Here is a 23898-nt window from a genome sequence, read left to right on the forward strand (position 1 = left end):
TAGTTGCATTTCTTTCCTGCTGGAATTTTATCCGATCTAGGGGTAGTTTGGTTGAGCGCCATTTTTCCCATGTTTTATTTCTGATTTTGATTTTGGATTTAGTTTCTTTTGTGAGCCAGGGTGCAGTATTAGTTTTAGTTTTAATTAATCTTTTAGGAGCGTGAGTATCAAGTATGGCTAGGAAGGTAGTATTAAAAGTAGATACTGCTTCCTCTAGAGGGAGATGTATAAGATTAGTCCAGTTACAAGATTTGAGTTCAGTCAGAAACTTTAAAAGGTTGAACTGCTTCTTATTTCTAACTGACCTATACAAGGGGGTTTTGGAGAGTCCTGTTTTGTTTTTCCTGATATGTGTGATGAGGTGGTCACTAAGGTCATTTGGAGCGGTCCCAGACATGTATGTGTGGGGTGGGCAATTTATTAGGATCCAGTCTAGAATACTTTCTTTTTGGTCTGCATTACCAATTCTGGTGGAAGTGTTTATGATCTGGGAATATCCATAAAGGTCAATGTGGATAGGATTAGATTCTACAGAGCACAGGTTCCAGTCAATGTTGACATCACCCATGATCATGGTTTCTTGAGGGCAGTTTTTATTTAGCCAGTCTAGTATGTTTTCCAGTGTATCTACATTGTTCCCAGGAGGGATATACAATGTAATTAGATTTATGCTTTTTTCTTTATTTAGTTGTAGTTTTAAGGCTAGTATTTCGGCGTTGGAGATTTTGGGTGGTTGCGTGCTGTTTAAAGTTAGATTTAGATTGTTTTTGTATAGTACGGCTATGCCTCCTCCCTTTCTTTTTAAGCGGTCTACCCTGTATATATTGTAGCCAGGTGGCAAGATTTCGTTATCTTTGGTCCCTGGTTTTAGCCAAGTTTCAGTTAAACAAATTATGTCACACACACACACACACACACACACACACACACACACACACACACACACACACACACACACACACACAAATATGTATATCTATCTAAGCCAAGAACACAGCATCCATGGGACCTGGCAACATCCCAGGCTGCATTCTACATGAACTACAGAATGAACTGGCACCCCACCCAAGCACCATGTTCAATCATAGCCTCACCTCAGGCTTTGTGCCCACTGAATGGTGCACAGCGACGGTCATCCCACTCCACAAAGTGGGAGCCACCAAGGACCCCGTGAACTACCGCCCCATTAGCCTAACGAGCCTGGTCTGCAAGGTAATGGAACGTATCATCATGGAACTTTTAAACAAAGAAACTGGTAATCTCCAAACTTTGGACCCAACCCAGTTCGGATTTGTAAAAGGCAGATCATGTCTCCTAAACCTGATAGACTTTTTTTGAAGCAGTCACCAAAGCCATAGATGATGAGGGTAAGGTGGTTCACACAGCCTATCTAGATCTCGCCAAAGCTTTTGACACCACCCCCCACTCTGGAATTACAGATAAACTCACTAAACTAGGTATAAATCCCTATGTCACAAGATGGGTTGCCAACTGGCTCACTGACAGAGCCCACACTGTGAAAGTAGTAGACTGCAAATCCAACTTCAGACCAGTGACAAGTGGAGTATCACAAGGTTCAGTCCTGGGTCCTCTCCTGTTTGGTATCTGCTTTTCTGAAGTAAAGGCTAACACGGAAGGTCTTTGGCTAATGAAGTTCGCAGATCACTTCAAACTAGGAGCCATAACTGAAACTCTTAATGATGTGGACATCCTACAAAAGGGCCTCACTGAGACAGATGCCTGGTGTCAATGTCGTGGCCTCAAGCTCAATGCCAAAAAGTGCATTGTCATCCCCTTTGGTAAAAACTCTGTACCCATGAGCTACCACATAGGTGGTAGTCTACTTAACACCGAAAGTGTGATTAGAGACCTTGAGACACAGGTGGACAGTAGTCTCTCCTTTGATAATCACATCGCCACAGTAGTCAGGAAATCCTTCTACATGGCACACCTTATCACAAAAGGTTTCTCATCCAGGAAAAAAGAGTTAATTGTTCCCCTATACTCGTCACTCATTAGACCCATTATAGAGTACAATGCCCCTTTTGGCATGTAACTCACAAGACATCTACAACAACTGGAAAGGCCACAGAAATACCTCAGAAAGAGGATTACTAGTCTCAAACAGATGCCTTACGCAGACCATCGCAAAAAACTCCAGCTTTACTCCGTCGCATATCGCCCACTCAGAGGCGATCTCTGCCTAACATACAAAGCTATGTCAAACCCAGAGCTGTTGGACATGCTTCACTTAAAGAAATCCCAATCCCTCTGAGCTACACACCCTAGGGACCTAAACCTTGTCACCACAATAAACAGAACATGCTGGAGGGATAAATTCCTGTCCCAGATACTTCCCAACTCTGGAACAAGCTACCTGTCTATATCAAACAAAGCTCCTCATTAGCACTCTACAAGAAAAATGTTGATGACTGGATGGGAAATAGGAAATTCAGCTCAGGGATCACCTCTGGGACTCTGCTCGACAAGAGCACAGGAAAATAATTTTCTTGGGTAGTGAAAGCCAGGGTACCTTTTTGGCTAGGCTTATAAAGGCCCTAAGGCCAATAGCCTAGTACCTACCTGTGAACCTATGAACATATATATATATATATATATATATATATATATATATATATATATAAATATATATATATATATATATATATATATATATATAAATATATATCTATATATACACACAGGAGCACACACAGGAGCTCACACACAGACACACACCTACACACACACACACACACATATATATATATATATATATCTATATATATATACACACACACACACACACACACACACACACACACACACACACACACACACACACACACACACGCACGCACACATAAATATGTGTGTGTGTGTGTGTGTGTGTGTATATATATATATATATATATATATATATATATATATATATATATGTATATAAATTTATATATGTGTCTACTTCAGAAGACTGACAAACCAAAAGACTGAAAATTTTAAATACTGAATGATAATGAATAATAGAATCTGCCCCATTTCCACTGTTGTGCCATATTGGAATTGGTGTATATAGTTAGCAGGGGGTGTGAGGGGCAGGGGGCTTACCCCCTGCATTAAAAATGTGTTCAGTATTTTAAATTTTCAGTCTTTTAGGGTTCCGTCTTTGGTTTGTCAGTCTTCTGAAGTATATATATATATATATATATATATATATATATATATATATATATATATATATATATCAGTATGGATTTGTGACATTCCATCAAAATGTTACAGAAGTGAACCTCTAACCATGAATATCTACTGATCAAAAGTGAAATAATGAAAGAGAAAAACAAAAAATATATATTTTGTGGGGCTATGCTCCCTGCACAAGCTAAATGGGAGGCCATAAATGTTGTTTGAAATGTTTCCAAATACCTGTTTTTTACATTGTCTGCTAATTTAATTCCTCATACAACCATAATTAATGTTGATCTGCTTGTTTTGTTTGTGTTACTTGTTTGCTGCACTTGAAAAACACTAGTATAGACTAGGGTCAGTTTTTTGCTGTATCTTTTTGTGACCTTTGGAGTTTGTAAAATAGTTAATCTTTTGTCTGGAGAGCCCCCCTGTACCCTCATGGCAGGACGGTACAGTTTGGACTGATCTAGCTAGAGTTACTGTTGCAGGGCCCTGTTTAGGGCGTTTTGATTGGATAATCTGAAATTTTTACTGTTTCCGGTTTTTCTGCTTTAAAAAGACTGTGTTTGAACCAGTTTGTCCTTGTTTGCTCAAATCTGCAGTGAGTTAGGCCTTCTATCCTTACTCTACTGTTTTCCAAATATGTGCTGAGAGGCTACAAATGATAAGTGCTTATTTTCAACTGTTTCTGCACTTTCTGATTAACTAAAACAATATTTGCTACATATTTGTTTGTTTAAACTGTGCAACTGTATTTTACTGCATTTTTTTGATTGTCTGCTAATTGAATTCCTCTTAAAACTTTAATTACAGTTCATCTGCTTGTTTTGTTAATTTTACTTGTTTGCTGCACTTGAAAAGCACTAGCATGTACTAGGCTCAGATTTATGCTGAATCTAGTAATATTTGGGATCTTTGGAGCTTGTAAAACAGTTAATCTTTTGTCTGGAGAGGCCAACCTGTACTCTCATGGCAGGAAGGTACAGTTTGGACTGATCGAGCTAGAGTTACTGTGCAGAGCTCTGTTAAAGATGTTTTTATTGGATAATTTGAACTTTTGGCATTTCTTGTTTTTCTGTTTTAAAAAGCCTGCGTTTGAACTGGTTTGTGCTTGTTTGCACCTGTATGTGCATCACACAGCATCACACACTACTGCTCATAGGGATTGCTGGTTAAAGACACCTGCTCTCTATCCTTGCAAATATTACCTAAAACAGAGCTCTTTGTGCCTAAACCTACTAATATCTTCCTCTGCTGTATTCCCTCTTCAGCTGCTGCAGCCAGACCAAGATTATTCCTAGGACCATGAACTGGCTGTTTCCCACCTTTTCTCCTACTAGTCTAGTTGACATGGGTCTACTATGACACTGTAGCAACTGCCTCATGCACACTGACAACCCTCTACTTCTAAATCATTCCTGTAACATTTGTGAGAGATGCAGTTATTATTATAAATCTGGAATCACAGGTCTCTCACAGAATCGACAGCAATACAGAGTGGGTTGTCAGCCCACCTACCACAACTCCTATTCATGACACACAGCATACACATAGATTAACATGTGGAGGTACTCACAAAAAAAAATTACCTAAACACCAAAGACGTCCAAAACACATACATAGTAAACAAACCATAACACACAAAACACACAATACACATAATGACACAAGCACAAGTGTCTCATCATCAAACCCCATAAGGCAGCGCACATCCACTCTAAATATCTTAGTCATAGGAGAGTGTATAGTGAAACACACAAATGTCCTCCTTACCAGGCTGAACAAGGAGAACGTCATGGTCAGCTGTCTTTCTGTTGCCAGGATTTGTCAGATCATCCAGATACTCAAGTCTCTCAACAACAAGTATCATTATGATTTGGTCATATGTTAGAGGGAATGACTTGAGACGTACCTCCCTGGACTACATGAAGAGAGACATGATTAATCACTCTGATTATGTATCACAGGCGAGGATGTTCCTAGCCTTGAGCAGCATATTACCCTTGTCCAGGATGATTCCACAGTATAAACAGAAAATCATTGACCTCAATAATTGCTTTAGTTTCTGGTGTCATTTTAAGGGGATCCAGTTTCTGTCAGCCTAGGATGACATGTTCAGCTACTGGCAAAGGCTGTTGCAACCACCTTTTTTAGACAATGTCACAACAACAAAATTCCCGACATAAAACTTTCATCAAAAAACAACCTCAAGGTTATGCTGCTAAATGCTAGGAGTCATAGCATGAAACTTCACTCACTGGAAGCTGTCCTCACCTTGGAAGATGCTGAAATCTGTCCAGTCATAGAGACCTGGTTAAAGGCTGTGGGGGGCACCCCAGCCATACCAGATTACACTTCCTACCACACATTCAGACCATAGATGGAAGGTGTGAAAACTAAAGGAAGTGGTGTATCAATATTCATTAAAGATAAATACACCTCTAGTTTGGTTAAACAGTATGATTCCCTGGAGACACTTCAGGTGCAACTAACTGTTGGTAAGACACCTATTCAAGTCATTGCCAGCTACAGGACCCCCTCCATGAATCAGGACATCCACTCTGCCTACTTGGATCTACTGGAATCCATCAAGATACATCTAAGCACCATGGTTCTGGGTAATTTTAATTACCTATCCATTGACTGGGTAAATTACTTGTGCTCAAGCTCACTTGCCCTCTCTAAGGCCAAATTCACAGCATCTATGGGACCTGCTAACATCCCAGACTATGTCCTGTATGGGCTCCAACAAGAACTAGCAACACCATTGGATACTGTTTTCAGTCATAGTCTAAGCACCAGCTTCATCCCAGCTGAATGGAAAATGGCCACAGTTAACCCCTTGCACAAAGATGGTACTTCTTCTGACCCCAGGAACTATAGACCTATTAACCTGACTAACCTTATCTACAAGGCCATGGAGTGAATCATCATGAACCTTATCAACAAAGATATGTAATCTCCAAATACTTGACCCTACTCAGTTTGGATTTGTCAAAGGGAGATCATGCCTGTTAAACCTGGTGGACTTCTTCAGACAGTTACCAGAGCCCTGGATGAGGAGAAAACTGTGCATACAGCCTATCTGGACTTGGCCAAAGCTTTTGACACTATTCCCCACTCAGGCATTATTGACAAACTCAGAAAAATCACAAATCAGAACCAGAACCGATATTAATATACAACAAAGCCAGTGACAAACGAACTACACCAAAAAAAACCCAACTTTATTGTCAATAGGAAAACAGTGCACCTCTCTAGTACCACAGCTAAACAGCCTTCTGGGAGTTGACAAGCACAAAAAAAATCCACTATTAAATAGTAAAATCAATTAACATTAATAAAACAATCATCCAACAAAAAATGCTAAATTACAAAAGAGCTTTCCAGGTACATTCCCTGTTTAAACCCGTAGGTGTCAGTGTACCATACTTTAAAATAAAAACAGTTTCTTTGAACAACAATTTATTTTTCAACAAAAAAGCATTCTCAGCTGTAACATGTTCTAGTATACATCCCCTCAAATCAGTAAATACCCCCCATGGACCATATTGTAATGAGTAGCTACAGGATGTTCATACTTCTTATTCTATGTTCCTGCAGTCTTACTTTAAAAGATCCTTTTGTTTCAACAAGTCCAAGGTACAGCAATGGGTGCACTGTTTACCCCAAATGGATGCAAATTTAGTTATCACATTTTTATGTAAGTTAAAGTTTTTTTAAGAATTATGTAGTTTTGTATTATAGGGTTATTGATGATTTGATTTTTTTGTGTAAAGGAGGCGAGTTATTTGTGGAAGCATTTGTAAATGATTTACAGGGTAATCATTTTGGTTTGGAGTTTGATGGTCTACAGAGTGGTAAAGTAGCTACTTTTTTGTTGTTTTTCAGCACATGTGTACCAGCTTGTCAACGTTTGTGTTTTCAACCTTATGTGGTCAACATTTTTCAAGTCAATGTTTAAGTATGTCATCTACTACAAAACATAAAACCAAAAGCACAGAGAAGAGTAAAGTGCCGAAAAACATGAACTGCACTTGGAAGTAATAAGGACCAGCCCAAAAGCTTAACTACTGTTGTGTTAACTATACCGGAGAGCCGGAAAAAGTAAATCACACAATTTTGTGTTTTACATTCTTCGGCTCTCTGGTTTATTTTATGTAATAGTAGTTAAGCTTTTGGGCTGGTCCTTATTGCTTCAAAGTGCAGATCATGTTTTTCCTACTACAAAACATCCCATATATACATATACACACATGTGCACGCACTCGCGCGCGTGCGTGCACACACACACGCACACACACACACACACACACACATGCACATTATTACATGAGCAATACATGAGCAATTATAGTGGTTTTAAATAATCTACATGCAAGAAGAAAGACAAGAAAGCCATGGATGATAGATATATCCAAGTGATGGTCATGCAGGAACCAGCAACTCAGAGAAAGCAAGATAGTCAACCAACTGGGAGGAGCCAACAACCGAGAGAGACAGAGAGCAAGAAGAAGGAAGTGAGCACTGCAGGACATTCAGCCATCTGGGAGGAAGTAACAATACAGAGAGAGCAGGAAGGAAGTGAGCACTGCAGAGCAAGTCAGCCATCAGGGAGGAAGTAGCAGTACAGAGAGAACAGAAAGGAAGTGAGCACTGCAGAACAGTCAGCCATCTGGGAGGAAGTAACAATACAGAGAGAGCAGGAAGTGAGCACTGCAGAGCAAGTCAGCCATCTGGGAGGAAGTAGCAGTACAGAGAGAACAGGGAGGAAGTGAGCACTGCAGAACAGTCAGCCATCTGGGAGGAAGTAGCAATACAGAGAGAGCAGGAAGTGAGCACTGCAGAGCAGTCAGCCATCTGGGAGGAAGTAACAATACAGAGAGAGCAGGAAGGAAGTAACTACTGCAGGACAGTCAGCCATCTGGGAGGAAGTAACAATACAGAGAGAGCAGGAAGGAAGTGAGCACTGCAGAGCAAGTCAGCCATCAGGGAGGAAGTAGCAGTACAGAGAGAACAGAAAGGAAGTGAGCACTGCAGAACAGTCAGCCATCTGGGAGGAAGTAACAATACAGAGAGAGCAGGAAGTGAGCACTGCAGAGCAAGTCAGCCATCAGGGAGGAAGTAGCAGTACAGAGAGAACAGGGAGGAAGTGAGCACTGCAGAACAGTCAGCCATCTGGGAGGAAGTAGCAATACAGAGAGAGCAGGAAGTGAGCACTGCAGAGCAGTCAGCCATCTGGGAGGAAGTAACAATACAGAGAGAGCAGGAAGGAAGTAACTACTGCAGGACAGTCAGCCATCTGGGAGGAAGCAACAATACTGAGAGAGCAGGAGGGATGTGAGCACTGGCACTGCAGGACAGACAGCCATCTGGGAGGAAGCAACACTACAGAGGGAGAGAGCAGGAAGGAAGTGAGCACTGCAGGGCATTCAGCTATCTGGGAGGAAGCAGCAATGCAGAGAGAGTAGGAAGGAAGTGAGCACTGCAGGACAACAAGCCATATGGAAGGATCCAACACTACAGAGAGAGCAGTAAAGATGTGAGCACTGTAGGAAAGGGATAGAAAAGTGGAAAAGGGTTTCTAGGAGGTGTAGAGAAAGGACTGGCAGACAGAGTAAAGAAGGCTGCCAGTAATGAAATTGGAGGGAGGCAGTGATGCATGAGGGGAGGGTGGACATTACATAGTATTACAATGTAACAATGTAATATAAGGAGTCTGTGTAGGGAGATGGGGACCTGCAGGCAGTGTTACAGGAGGGGAGGGTGGGCTTTATTTAGTATTACAATGTAAAAATGTAATATAAGGAGTCTGTGTAGGGAGATGGGGACCTGCAGGCAATGTTACTGGAGGGGAGGGTGGACATTACTTAGTATTATAATGTAACAATGTAATATAAGGAGTCTGTGTAGGGAGATGGGGACCTGCAGGCAGTGATACAGGAGGGGAGGGTGGACATTACTTAGTATTACAATGTAACAATGTAATATAAGGAGTCTGTGTAGGGAGCTGGGGACCTGCAGGCAGTGTTACAGGAGAGGAGGGTGGACATTACTTAGTATTACAATGTAACAATGTAATATAAGGAGTCTGTGTAGGGAGATGGGGACCTGCAGGCAGTGTTACAGGAGGGGAGGGTGGACATTACTTAGTATTACAATGTAATAATGTAATATATAAGGAGTCTGTGTAGGGAGATGGGGACCTGCAGGCAGTGTTACAGGAGGGGAGGGTGGACATTACTTAGTATTACAATGTAACAATGTAATATAAGGAGTCTGTGTAGGGAGATGGGGACCTGCAGGCAGTGTTACAGGAGAGGAGGGTGGGCTTTATTTAGTATTACAATGTAATAATGTAATATAAGGAGTCTGTGTAGGGAGATGGGGACCTGCAGGCAGTGTTACAGGAGGGGAGGGTGGGCTTTATTTAGTATTACAATGTAACAATGTAATATAAGGAGTCTGTGTAGGGAGATGGGGACCTGCAGGCAATGTTACAGGAGGGGAGGGTGGACATTACTTAGTATTACAATGTAACAATGTAATATAAGGAGTCTGTGTAGGGAGATGGGGACCTGCAGGCAATGTTACAGGAGGGGAGGGTGGACATTACTTAGTATTACAATGTAATAATGTAATATAAGGAGTCTGTGTAGTGAGATGGGGACCTGCAGTCAGTGTTACAGGAGGGGAGGGTGGACATTACTTAGTATTACAATGTAACAATGTAATATAAGGAGACTGTGTAGGGAGATGGGGACCTGCAGGCAGTGATACAGCAGGGGAGGGTGGACATTACTTAGTATTACAATGTAACAATGTAATATAAAGAGTCTGTGTAGGGAGATGGGGATCTGCAGGCAGTGTTACAGGAGGGGAGGGTGGACATTACTTAGTATTACAATGTAACATAGTAATATAAGGAGTCTGTGTAGTGAGATGGGGACCTGCAGTCAGTGTTACAGGAGGGGAGGGTGGACATTACTTAGTATTACAATGTAACAATGTAATATAAGGAGACTGTGTAGGGAGATGGGGACCTGCAGGCAGTGATACAGCAGGGGAGGGTGGACATTACTTAGTATTACAATGTAACAATGTAATATAAAGAGTCTGTGTAGGGAGATGGGGATCTGCAGGCAGTGTTACAGGAGGGGAGGGTGGACATTACTTAGTATTACAATGTAACATAGTAATATAAGGAGTCTGTGTAGGGAGATGGGGACCTGTAGGCAGTGTTACAGGAGGGGAGGGTGGACATTACTTAGTATTACAATGTAATAATGTAATATATAAGGAGTCTGTGTAGGGAGATGGGGACCTGCAGGCAGTGTTACAGGAGGGGAGGGTGGACATTACTTTACACCTTTTAGTTTTTTTGGGGGGGGGCTTAAAAATGCTATTCACATTAATTCAGACTTTTAATAGTTCGATCACTTGAGTTCGATGTTTAGTGATTCGAACTATTAAAAGTTCAATGATGTGATATAGACCCCCTTGAAAGGTATGGGGAAATTGGAGAGGAAATACTGGCAGATATGTTAGTCCAAATGTCAAGGTGTGAGGATAAGAGACTAGATGAGAGAATAGTAGAGTAAGGAAGGAAAAAGATGGTTATAGTCACTGATGACGTAGAATTTCTGTGAGCACCCTGGGGGCATATGGGGGGGAGTAGGAGATGATTGATGTCTTAGGTCATGAAGGGTTCAGCTAACTGGTGCAGGATTGTACTGGAAGGGATGGGATTCTAGATGTGATCCTAACCAAGACTGAAGGACTTAGGGCTGTCCAGGTACAGGCATCATTAGCTAAGAGTGATTCTGCCACCATGTGGTTTGTGGGCTGGAATGTTAATATGAAACAAAAAACAAAAGATGGTGTGGAGACATGAGGTTATGACAATCTGTTACTGTTGCTCAAAGATGATTTAAGAGATGATGGCGAACTGGAAAGTGTTGGATACATTAGTCAAGGCTACGTAAAGGGTTTGAGTACGATGGAAAAAGGTGAGAAGAGCAGAGCACTAACGTTTCTACACAGAAAGGTGAGCTTAGTGATTAGGACAAAAGACAAGCCATACAAAAAGTGGACAGGAGAGTGTTGTGGTCATAGAAGAAGTGGACGTGAGGGTGTTGTGGTCATAGAAGAAGTGGACGTGAGGGTGTTGTGGTGGAGAAGGTGCAGTACACATTATAAAGAGGTAATAAAACACCAAAGAAGGGGAGGGAGCAAAGCTATAACTTGAAACACAGCAGGAAGAAAAACATTATGTGTTCATAGGTTCATAGGTTGGTACTAGGCTATCGGCCCTAAGGCCTATGCAAGCCTAGCCATAACAATTCCCTGGAAATTTCTTCCCACAATATTTACTTCTCTGGGCCCCTGTCTAGTAGGGCGACTGACATGATCCCCAGGATGAATTTCCTATCTCCCATCCAATCATCAAGGTTCCTTTTGAAGAGGGCCAATGAAGCGCTCTGCTTGACATGTATGGGCAGTCTTTTCCAGACTACGGGGAGTCTCTGGGTCAGGAACCTATCCCTCCAGCATGTTTTGTTCATTGTGATGATAAGGTTTAGATCCCTGGAGCATGTGGCTCTGAGGGATTGGGATTTCTTTAAGTGGAGCATGTCCAACAGCCCAGGGTTTGACATGGCCTTGTATGTTAAGCAGAGATCACCTCTGAGTAGACGATATGCCACAGAGTATAGCTGGAGATTTTTTAGACGGTCGGCATATGGCATCTGCTTTAGGCCTGTGATTCTTTTTGTGAGGTATTTCTGTGGCCTTTCCAGCTGTTGCAGATGTCTTGTGAGGTAGATACCAAATGGGGCATTAGACTCTATAATGGGTCTAATGAGGGATGAGTACAGTGGGACAATGACCTCTTTTTTTCTGGATGAAAAGCCCTTAGTGATGAGGTGTGCCACATAGAAGGATTTTCTGACTGTTGTGGTGATGTGGTTATCGAAAGTGAGACCACTGTCCACTTGTGTCCCTAAGTCTCTCATCACACTTTCGATGTTTAGTGTCCTGCCACCTATGTGGTAGTTCATGGGTACATGTTTTTTTTCCAAAGGGGATAACTATACATGTCTTGGCATTAAGCTTGAGCCCATGGCTCTGGCACCAGGCATTTGTATCTGTAAGGCCCTTTTGTAGAATATCCACATCCTTTGGGGATTCAGTAATGGCTCCCAGTTTGCAGTCATCTGCAAATTTTGTTAGCCAGAGTCCCTTAGTGTTGGCCTGTACTTCAGAGAAGTAGATGCCAAACAAGAGTGGTCTCAGGACTGAACCCTGAGGTACTCCACTTGTCACTTGTCTGGAGCTGGATTTGGAGTTGGCTAATTTTACAGTCTGGGTTCTATCAGTAAGCCAGTTGGCAACCCATCGAGTGATGTAGGAATTTATGCCCAGCTTAGTAAGTTTATCTATGATTCCAAAGTGGGGGATGGTGTCGAAGGCCTTGGCGAGGTCCAGATAGGCTGTGTGGACCGCCTTACCCTCGTCCACAGCTCTGGAGACCACTTCAAAGAAGTCAATCAAGATTCAGGAGACAAGATCGGCCCTTCAAAAACCAAAATGAGTGAGAACAAAGGTTTATTTAGGTGTATAGTGGAAAGAAGGAAGGGAGAGATGGACATTGCCAAGACGAGCAAAGATGAGAAGGAAATCACAAAAGACTGGAGGAAACAGAGGCGCTGAATAAATGCTTCAGTTGTTTAACAAAGTAAAGAAAGGGGAGGTTGCCATGCTGAGTGGGAGAGAAGGCAAAGTATGAAAGTATTGGGCAGAAGACAATATATAAGGAGAGGAGGTTGAAAGGGATCTTGCTCCCCTTAGAGAGGATAAAACCCATAGACAAAACTGCCTGTCTACCAAGGTCCTCAAGTGTCTGGTTAGTCTGTCAACAGCTCCCCTGACTGAGGTTTTGAGTAGATCACTTTGCACTGTAGAAGTGAATGGAAGCTGAAAGACAGTAACTGTGGCTCCAGTGTTTGAGGAGGGAATAGGAAAATGCAGGGAATTACAGGCCTGTCAGCCTTACAGTAGTGACAGGAAATAATTACAGGCCTGTTAGCCTTACAGTAGTGACATGAAATAATTACAGGCCTGCTAGCCTTACAGTAGTGACAGGAAATGCAATGTAGGGTATCCTGGAAGAAAGGATGGTTTCTTCCTAGAGGGCAGTGACATCCAGGATAGCAACCCATGCAGGTTCATGGCCATAAGAAACCTGTCAGTTTTATGTTTACTTTACTGTGAGAACCAGTAGAACTGGTCCATCTGGAATTAAGCAAGGTGTTTGACTCAGTTCTACTCAGATGGCTGACATTAACACTGGAAGGGGTTGAGGGTAGGATACAGACTGAGGAAGTGGGAAGATGTGTGGTCAGTTGGTAGAACACAGAGGGTTGTGGTGAGAGGGACGTGGCAACAATTAGGAAAGTAATTAGCAAGGCATTGGTACTGGGTGCAGCACCTTTCATTATGTTTCTTTCAAATGTATCTGATGGAGAAAATACCTGATTCAGCTCTTTCATTGATAACACAAAGCACTGAAGGATGGGAGAAAAGTCTAAAAAAAGGAATTGGAAAGGCTAATCAAGTGAAATAAAATGTGGAAACTGACATTTAGTGCAGATAAATGAAAAGTGCTTCACCTGGGCCACAGCAACCCTGCTGTGAAGTATCATCTGGGCAGAATGGAACTGATGGCATAACAGCAAAAAAAGGACCTGAAGCATCACTTTCTCCTGGCTGGGGCCACCAAGAATGGAGTGAGAGGACAGTACCAGGAGTCACTGGAACACTGAGGTACATCTTCAGGGGACCATCACCAAGAGTAGAGTGAAGGGATAGTTCCAAGAGCCAAGAGAATGGTTAGCTCTTTCTCTCTGTCTATATATATATATATATATATATATATATATATATATATATATATATATATATATATATATATATATATATATATATATATATATATTTATCTATATATATATATATATATATATATATATATGTATGTACATATATATTAACTTAAGACAAAATTTTAAATATTGAAACAAAAAATTATTACAAAATGAAAATAGTTTCATTTTATAATTGATGAACCAAAACCCCAACACTAAATTAAAACCCACTTTGCCTTAATAGTGGTGGTATTACAGAAAGGAGTTTTCTAAAGCAAGGTGTAGGGTTGGAGTTAGCGATAGGAGCAAGGTTAGGGTTAGCATGCATTAGTAAGGATGGACAGGTGGGGGCGGTTTCTCATCTTATTAATGCATGCAAACTCTAACCCTGCCACTGCCCCTAATCCCAGTCCTACTCTTACTGTAGAAGAATCCCTTCAGTAACACTACCACTACACGACACTCGGCCACAGATGACATAAACTAATACACACTCACACCAGTGAATCTGTCCCCTTCCCTAACCGTTACTGTTACCATAGCCTGCAAACAATCACACACACAGCCCCACTACCAATGCCAAAATGCTCAGTACATCAGAAACTTTCAGCATTAAAATCCAAAGCCTACACTTATCTTCCCCAAACACATTTTTAAGCTGTCTTGTTTCTGTATGCTGACAGTTGACAAAGAGAGCTTTCAAAGAATTTTCCAAGCACTTCACTCGTTTGATGAACTGACAGTTCAACAGAATGAAGTGAAGCCATATATATATAGATATAGCTGCATATTTATATTTTGTAATGTATATACATATATATATATATATATATATATATATATATATATATATATATATATATCAGTTATAAATATATATCGTTATCAGTCTATCTATATTTTGTCTTTAGTAGGTTAGACCATTGTATACCTAAGTAAAACGAGATGCATACCTCCTTGCACTCACTGCATAGCTTGATATTTACACAGGATTTCCCTTTTTCAACACTATTAAATTATCACTTATGACACAGGTAAACATACATTTATAGAAATGAACACAAACCATGTTGACATATTCAGAGTTACAAACATTATACATCACATATATTATTTATGCAATTGTCATTGGTCCAGCATCACATAAATTGCTCAATTCCTGCTTTCCCTTAAACCTCACTCCTCCTCCAGAGCATTATTCTGCATGTATTATTCTCACAATTTCCATTTTTTTTCTATGTAACTTGCAAGTACCCTTTTCTGAAGATCCCACTTGGACTTCTTTTATCTCAGTTACAATATTCACTATTTCAAATATGGTTGGTTTAGACTTTGATTTCCATTTTCTAGTAATTGTTTTTTTTTTTTTGTCAACCATTAGAATTAAACTTAATAAGGCCTTACTATGTCTAGATAATTCAGATCCTGTATCCCATCTCAGAAAATCAACCGCAGCTTCTGCTCTAGATTCAACAAAAAAGTCCACCAGAGCAGGTCTTTGACTTAGGATTTCCCTGTCCGTTTCTCTTTGCCTGTACTCTGATATCAATTCCTGATATGAAAGGCAGTCTCTAGTCTGCAGTCCATATGTCTTCTAGGCCTCTTCCCATTCTGTTACCTTTCTCAGTACCCTGGTTCCGTTGTCATTTTTCTCTGCACTAAATTCCAGACCCCTCTTGCCTATTCTCTGTACCCTAATTGCAGTTATCCTTAACGGCAGAATCTTCTGTCTCCATTTTCATGTTGGCTTCCTTCTTCGAATACTTCCTGCTACTTTTTGAGTATAATATTCCATGTAGCTGTTGTTATTCTCCTTAAGGATCTGCGTCCAAAATCCCACTCTCTCCTCATTTCTTGAACCCCCCTCTTTCATCATCACTCTGTTCCACTTTAAATTATAACTGTCTGCTTATGTTATGTTTATGAGCCTTAACTGCATAGCTCTAAAATATCCCTACAAATCAGGTAATCCCAAAACAACTTGTTCTATTGGAGAGATCAACTTAATTCACTTGACCCTTGCCACCTTCCTCTCCCAGTATAAAATCCTTCAACTTTTTATCAATTACTATTTACAACTTCTTCTCTGGTTAACAAAAATATGACTGACCTGTCTATAAAACTAAAAGGACTAAAAATATTTTCACTGCTTGTATCTTGTTATCCAGCTCCATAAACAACAGGCTACGATTTCTCAGTTTTTGTATTATATTTTGGTTAGTCTCTTCTCAGATATCCTTAGCTGCTCTTCTGTATATCCTTAGGTGCCATAACAGAATCTTTTCAACCCATACCCCTAAATACTTATTTTTATCACGTCCCCACATATATGGGTATTGCTGAACCAATTCATGTGTGGGTACATAATTTACAGTCATAACCTTTGTTTTATCTTTATTAATTGTATATCCTAAAAAGACTTGAAACTTTCTCAGAATGTTTCACAACACTGAGATGTCCTTTTCTGGTTTTATCATGTACAAAAATAATATTGTCTGCAAGTAAAGCTTTTCTTGGTGAGTGTACCAATTACATGCTGAATTTCTGAGTCCCTTAATTTCTTTGCTAACGGCTCTAAGTAGAATAGAAATAACAAAAAGGAAAGACAACATCCCTGTTTGTTTGCTCTCTTCAGACATAACTTACCAGATAGGAACCCTCCCACTTTATTTTTTTACCTTTGAACCCTCATATATCCTCCTAATTAACCTTATCATTGTGTCAGGGAATGCAACTGCTTCCATTACTCTCCTCATAAAATCCCAGTTTACCTTTGAACCCTCATATATCCTCCTAATTAACCTTATTATTGTGTCAGGGAATGCAACTGCTTCCATTACCCTCCTCATAAAATCCCAGTTTACCTTTGAACCCTCATATATCCTCCTAATTAACCTTATTATTGTGTCAGGGAATGCAACTGCTTCCGTTACCCTCCTCATAAAATACCAATTTACCTTTGAACCCTCATATATCCTCATAATTAACCTTCTTATTGTGTCAGGGAATGCAACTGCTTCCATTACCCTCCTCATAAAATCCCAGTTTACCTTTGAACCCTCATATATCCTCCTAATTAACCTTATTATTGTGTCAGGGAATGCAACTGCTTCCATTACCCTCCTCATAAAATCCCAGTTTACCTTTGAACCCTCATATATCCTCATAATTAACCTTATTATTGTGTCAGGAAATGCAACTGCTTCCATTACCCTCCTCATAAAATCCCAGTTTACCTTTGAACCCTCATATATCCTCCTAATTAACCTTATCATTGTGTCAGGGAATGCAACTGCTTCCATTACCCTCCTCATAAAATCCCAGTTTACCTTTGAACCCTCATATAGCCTCCTAATTAACCTTATCATTGTGTCAGGGAATGCAACTGCTTCCATTACCCTCCTCATAAAATCCCAGTTTACCTTTGAACCCTCATATATCCTCCTAATTAACCTTATTATTGTGTCAGGGAATGCAATTGCTTCCATTACCCTCCTCATAAAATCCCAGTTTACCTTTGAACCCTCATATATCCTCCTAATTAACCTTATCATTGTGTCAGGGAATGCAACTGCTTCCATTACCCTCCTCATAAAATCCCAGTTTACCTTTGAACCCTCATATATCCTCCTAATTAACCTTATTATTGTGTCAGGGAATGCAACTGCTTCCATTACCCTCCTCATAAAATCCCAGTTTACCTTTGAACCCTCATATATCCTCCTAATTAACCTTATCATTGTGTCAGGGAATGCAACTGCTTCCATTACCCTCCTCATAAAATCCCAGTTTACCTTTGAACCCTCATATATCCTCCTAATTAACCTTATTATTGTGTCAGGGAATGCAACTGCTTCCATTACCCTCCTCATAAAATCCCAGTTTACCTTTGAACCCTCATATATCCTCCTAATTAACCTTATCATTGTGTCAGGGAATGCAACTGCTTCCATTACCCTCCTCATAAAATCCCAGTTTACCTTTGAACCCTCATATATCCTCCTAATTAACCTTATCATTGTGTCAGGGAATGCAACTGCTTCCATTACCCTCCTCATAAAATCCCAGTTTACCTTTGAACCCTCATATATCCTCCTAATTAACCTTATTATTGTGTCAGGGAATGCAACTGCTTCCATTACCCTCCTCATAAAATCCCAGTTTACCTTTGAACCCTCATATATCCTCCTAATTAACCTTATCATTGTGTCAGGGAATGCAACTGCTTCCATTACCCTCCTCATAAAATCCCAGTTTACTCTGTCAAATCTATCTTTACCAAGATCCGCCAAGAACAGCAGTATTTTCTTACATTCTGCTTCCCTGTGGATCATCATTCTTTTGTTACTGTTGTCAGATGTTTGCCCCCCCGCCACAAAACCACATGGATCCATATCTATCAATGTTGGCACCACAGTTGCCATTCTTTCAACTATTATAAACATAAACATTTAAAATAATGGTTTAAAGTTCAAACAGACCTATATGAAGCTGGATCTGATGGATCTTTCTCTAAGTATTACAGCCACCTTCTTCTTCTTTCAGCTTTTCCTGGTTAGGGGTCGCCACAGCGGATCACCTGTCTGCTCATGATTGGCAGTGGAGTTTTACAGTGTTGAGCTGCCAGCCCGGCGCCCAACCTTCCACAGAAGGCACACACACACATGCACTCACACTTGGGGCCAATTTAGAGTGTCCAATCCACCTGCAGCATGTATTTGGGATGTGGAAGGAAACCGGAGCACCTGGAAGAAACCCACACTACCACAGGGAGGACATGCAAACTCCACACAGAAGGCATTTCAGCCAAGGATTGAACCTGAGAACCTCTTGCTGTGAGGTGACAATAAAAATTATAGTTGAGACAACTTCTAAGAAAGAAACAAGAACCAGCAACACAGGTGAAGTAGCTTTCAGTTAGATTTAATTAGAGCTTTTGTCTTAAAATTCCTAAGACTTCCTCAGATAAAAAGTACCATTTCACATAGTTGAAATACAAAGTAATAATCACCTAATGCTTAAAAAAATGCGAAAACAGCAAGCCAAGCTTAAAGTGACAGTGTAGGTTAAAATGTCTCTTTTAAACATATCCATTATTAATGTTAATATCAAAATCAAATCAATTAGAAATGTTTGTATAAATACATATACAAAAATCAGACCAGGCTAGTTGTCCAGTTTATTCAAACTAAAGTTAGGTTAAAATATAATAACACCTAAAAAAAGCATGTTTATTGTTCCAAAGACTTCAGCTTAAGTAAGCATGTTCATTTAACCCTGGCCATGAACTGGCATCCAAAAATAATTGCCAATAAAGTTCCTGTTTTTCTAAAAGTAATGGCCATGGTCCTCCCCTTTTATTCAAAGTGATCTTTTCCACTATGGTAAATTTGAAAGTATGCCCAGGATTATGCTGTTTATACTTGAGTAAGGCATTATTATTTTTTGTTTTCTAATATCATATAGATGCTCACACATATGACCTTTTAGTTTCCTTTCCATTTTACCTATATAAAACATATATGAGACACTTGGTCTCAAAATTAAATCTCCCCTAGCCATCTGTTTTAGAGCCTTTATGTCAAACGTGCTGCCTTCTTTAATATATTTATAATACTGCATCACCTGCATGTCGTCATTATTCCTACCTTCCTAGTTTCCTTCTCTAAAGGTGTGTCTCTTTCAAGAATATTTTTCAAGGTAATAGCTCTCCTGTAAACTACAAGTGGTCGCAAACCGTTTTTAGGTTCATAGGTTCATAGATTAGTACTAGGCTAACTGCCTTTGTGGACCATTTTAAGCCTAGGCAATTAGCCCACGTGAGAATCAAACCCTGCACCCTCTGACTGTAAGGTAAACACCTTAACCATTATGCCAACCTCCCACCTTATCTCTATGATTATCATCATCCCTTAAAACACTTCAATTGATTTCTAATTTTTCCTTCGTAATGTTGCTATTACTATTAAATGTTGTAATGAATGAATTCATATAGACTACCTGGTTCTGAATGGAGGCCCCGTTCATGGAAGATAACTTGTGAATCTCTCTATTGCTTCTATTATTTAGAATTGGGACAAAACAATTGTTATCTCTTTTGTTTATAACTTTGCACATTCAGTTATTAATAAAGTCAGTGGGATACCCTCTGCTCTTGAACACATCCCTCAGATAATAACGTTCTAATATGACCTGTTCATCACTAGTAATCATACAGGCAGCTCTCACAAATGGGCCTTTGACTACCATTCTTTTGTGAGAGAGTGGATGTGCACTGGAAAAGTGTAAAATGTATTTGAGTATGTAGGTTTACGGTACGTGCTTACCTTGTAAATACCCTGTATGCTATCCTTTTCCAGTCTGGTATCCAAATAGCTCGTGCTATCCTCCCCGAGTTGGTGGGTAAATTTAAGAAATGTAGTACTATGATTAATGAAGTTTGAAACTGCAGGGATCCTATCCTTATTGTCCTTCCACATAAATACATCATCCAGGTATCTGAAGTATCGTTTATAGGAGTAAAAGAAATTGCTAGTAAAAAGATGCCTGTTCTCCCATTGGACCTTTACAATATTAGTGAACAACAAGCCACACAAAGACCTCATAGCAACCCCCTACTTTTGTAGAAAATAATTATCTTGAAAAATTAGATAGTTATTAATAAATACAACATCCAAATGTTCTTCATATAGGTAAATATTTGCCTGTTTTAATCCTTTATTAAGTAGATATTCGCTAAGCCATTTGACACCTACTTCATGCAGAGTAACAATGTATCGGTCCTTCATGTCAATTATGACAAAATTATCTGTTTGTTCATATTCCAAATTATTAATTTGATTTAAAAAAATCTCAGGAATCCCTACACAAGTGCTTTTCTTGTGCTATAAATGTTTTTAGTCCTGTGACAAAAGGGGGTACTGCTAGCACAGCTAGCTGGAATTGTGTAAATAATTATGTGTCATTTGTGAATACCAAACTAATTTATACAAGATGCTTGTGTTAGAAATGTATTAGAACTGTATGTCATGTGTATATCAAACTGCTCTGTACAGATGATTCTGTTGAAAAGGTATGTGTAAACTGCTGTGTTTAAAATGTATCCATCCACGGTGTGCCCTATTGGAAGAGAACAGAAATGTACATGCACTGTTGTAACTGTTTAAATGTATCTGTTTTAACAGAGGAAACTGGAGGGTCCAGCAAACTTTAGAAAAACATCTGAAATTAAATCACTTTATAGGCTAGGCCATAAGCCATAAAGATGCATCAAAGCAGCTAGAGACACAAAGTCTTTACTAGGAAGCTTTCTGTATTGTCTTTGTGGTGAATTAATTGCTACTTTGGAAGCAAGAAGGAATGCAATTGTTTTATGACTTCCAGCACCTGCCAAAGATCTGAGCAAAAGCCCTTGTCTGGGTATTTTTACAGGTAGATGCTAAATACTGCCAGTTTCCAGTAGTGAGGGTTTTGCCTGGAAACTAGAAGTCAGATGACCAGAAATGTAATTCTGCAAGCTATCCCAGCAGTAATAGTTTAGTTATTATTTTGAGAAATCTCTTAGTGAGACAGACCTGACAACAAGAAGAGCCATTCACATCTTCCTTGCTCTAATGAAGTAAGTTTCTAGGGAACAGTATAACTCTTAGATACAGACAGGAATATAGCAAAGCTTGGTTTAGATTTTGTTTTTATTTATGTGAGCCTGTACTGCAATGTTATTTTAAATATTTCATGTGATTTTAAACTCTGATGTCACTGTGAATATATATTTAGCATTGTCTTGTTCTTTTATTATTTATTATTAAATATATTTAAACCATTCATTGTAGCTGATCTGTGTAGAGCTATTTAAGTTTTGAGAGCACTTGCATATTTATTTGGTGACACTGTGTAGGCCACTCCTAATAGCATTGCTCTTGGTCAAATTGCCATTTGTATTAGTATTAATATTACACAGTAAGATTGAATACCCTTTGTTAAGGGCCCTAAAGTACCTGATAAGGAGTGACTGATGGCAGTGGTAACTTTCTTATGGTCTGGGCAGAAGGGGGCATAGCTAGTAAACCTGTGTCAGCCATTCCCAGGTGTGTGTGTGTGTGTGTGTGTGTGTGTGTGTGTGTGTGTGTGTGTGTGTGTGTGTGTGTGTGTGTGTGTGTGTGTGTGTGTGTCTGTATGTATGTGTGTGTGTGTGTGTGTGTGTGTGTGTGTGTGTGTGTGTGTGTGTGTGTGTGTGTGTGTGTGTGTGTGTGTGTGTGTGTGTGTGTGTGTGTAAATCAAAGCTCAAAGAGTGTGTGTGTGTGTGTGTGTGTGTGTGTCAGCTACTTGGGTAGGAACATGAAGCACTGGTTGGACAGAGAGGGTACTGGAGGTCTTGGTATGGTCACTCAGCTGAGATCTCAACTCTGTAGCTGTGCCAGTGGGGAGTCTTACCAGGGACCTGGAGAAAGAGGGAGAAACCAGCTCTGAACTGACTGTGGTCTCTGTGTGCTCTTAAGAGAAATTGCATTTGATGCAGAGAGCTGCATTTGGAAATGCTGTGTGTGTGCCTGTTATCCTCCCAGTAATCATCCCCCACTGTTGCCAGTGGTGGGAATTGAGGCTCCTTGATTACCGGGGTAGTTGTGGGTAATCACAAGTCCATCATCCAAAGACTTTGCACAAACGCTAATAATAGAATTCCTGTCATCCACAATAGGAAGGAAAGGGGGATTGTCCAAATTTTTATGCAATTTGGGGACTCCAAAAATAGTGGGTATAAGTGGGGACATTGTATTTAGGTAATTGTATTTATCTTCACTTATCCTTTCTTCTATAAACATGTATTTCAATTGTATTTGATTTGACTGTAGGCTTTATTGAGCTCATTTAAAGAAATACATTCATAGGTGTCTGTGCAACGTATCAAACATTATATTATTATAGTCAGTGTTTGTCATTATAACCAGCCCACCCCCTTTGTCCAGTTTTATGAATATACAATCCTTCCGTTTTTAAATCATGAATCATGCTTTTCTCTGACTGGAACAGGTTATATACATGTTTGGCTTTGTCATTATAAATGCTGTTATGCAAATCTATTTCACGTATGTTCTTGAAAGTCTGTATTAGTGGGAAAAAGGGAGGATTAAACATACTAAAAACTCCTAAGCTGCTATAAACTGTCTTTCGGCTTTTCCCGGTTAGGGGTCGCCACAGCGGAACTCTGGTCCGCTAACGATTGGCAATAGATTTTTACGTGCTGGCTTGCCAGGCCTAACGCACAACCTTCAATGAAGGAATGACCATTCACGCATGTTGACACAAGGAAGACGCTCTAACTGAGAATTGAACGTGCAACGTCTAACTGTGAGGTGACACCGCTACTGCAGCACCACCATTATAATCAAAAAGAAAACCAAAATTTAATTTTCTTGTAAATTGCTTTAAGTCAATCAAAACATTGGCTGTATTAACCTTACGAGATAAAACAAAGGACATACCTTTAGAAAAAAGGTTTCATTAATTCAGAGCTTATACAAATCTCCGTAAAATTAAATACTTTAAAGTCCCCTACTGAGTTCATAAAGATCTTGCACCTTTTTTCATTTCCAGAATTAGTTACCAAATCGGTTCTATCTCTCCTATCATTACTGGCCCCAACTTGATTGGTTGTAAAAAATGGTGTTGGCCCCTCTGTTGTTTTGCCATTGGTTCCTTTGGGAGGCTGGTCATGAACGTAAGTCTCTCCATTTGTTCACTCAGTTCCTGTCTTGTAGTCATTCCAATTAAAGGGGGAAATTAT

The 23898-nt window shown here is 39.9% G+C and overlaps 1 protein-coding gene across 1 annotated transcript in view; it reads left to right on the plus strand.

Annotated features, from left to right (window-relative positions):
• Positions 1-23898, plus strand: part of LOC122790032 (myosin-10-like) — a 1094188-nt gene that overhangs the window by 172338 nt on the left and 897952 nt on the right. The window lies entirely within an intron of this gene.

Source organism: Protopterus annectens, chromosome 15.part0 (genome assembly GCF_019279795.1).
Source record: "Protopterus annectens isolate FY-2018-M chromosome 15.part0, PAN1.0, whole genome shotgun sequence".
Lineage (NCBI taxonomy): Eukaryota > Metazoa > Chordata > Ceratodontiformes > Protopteridae > Protopterus > Protopterus annectens.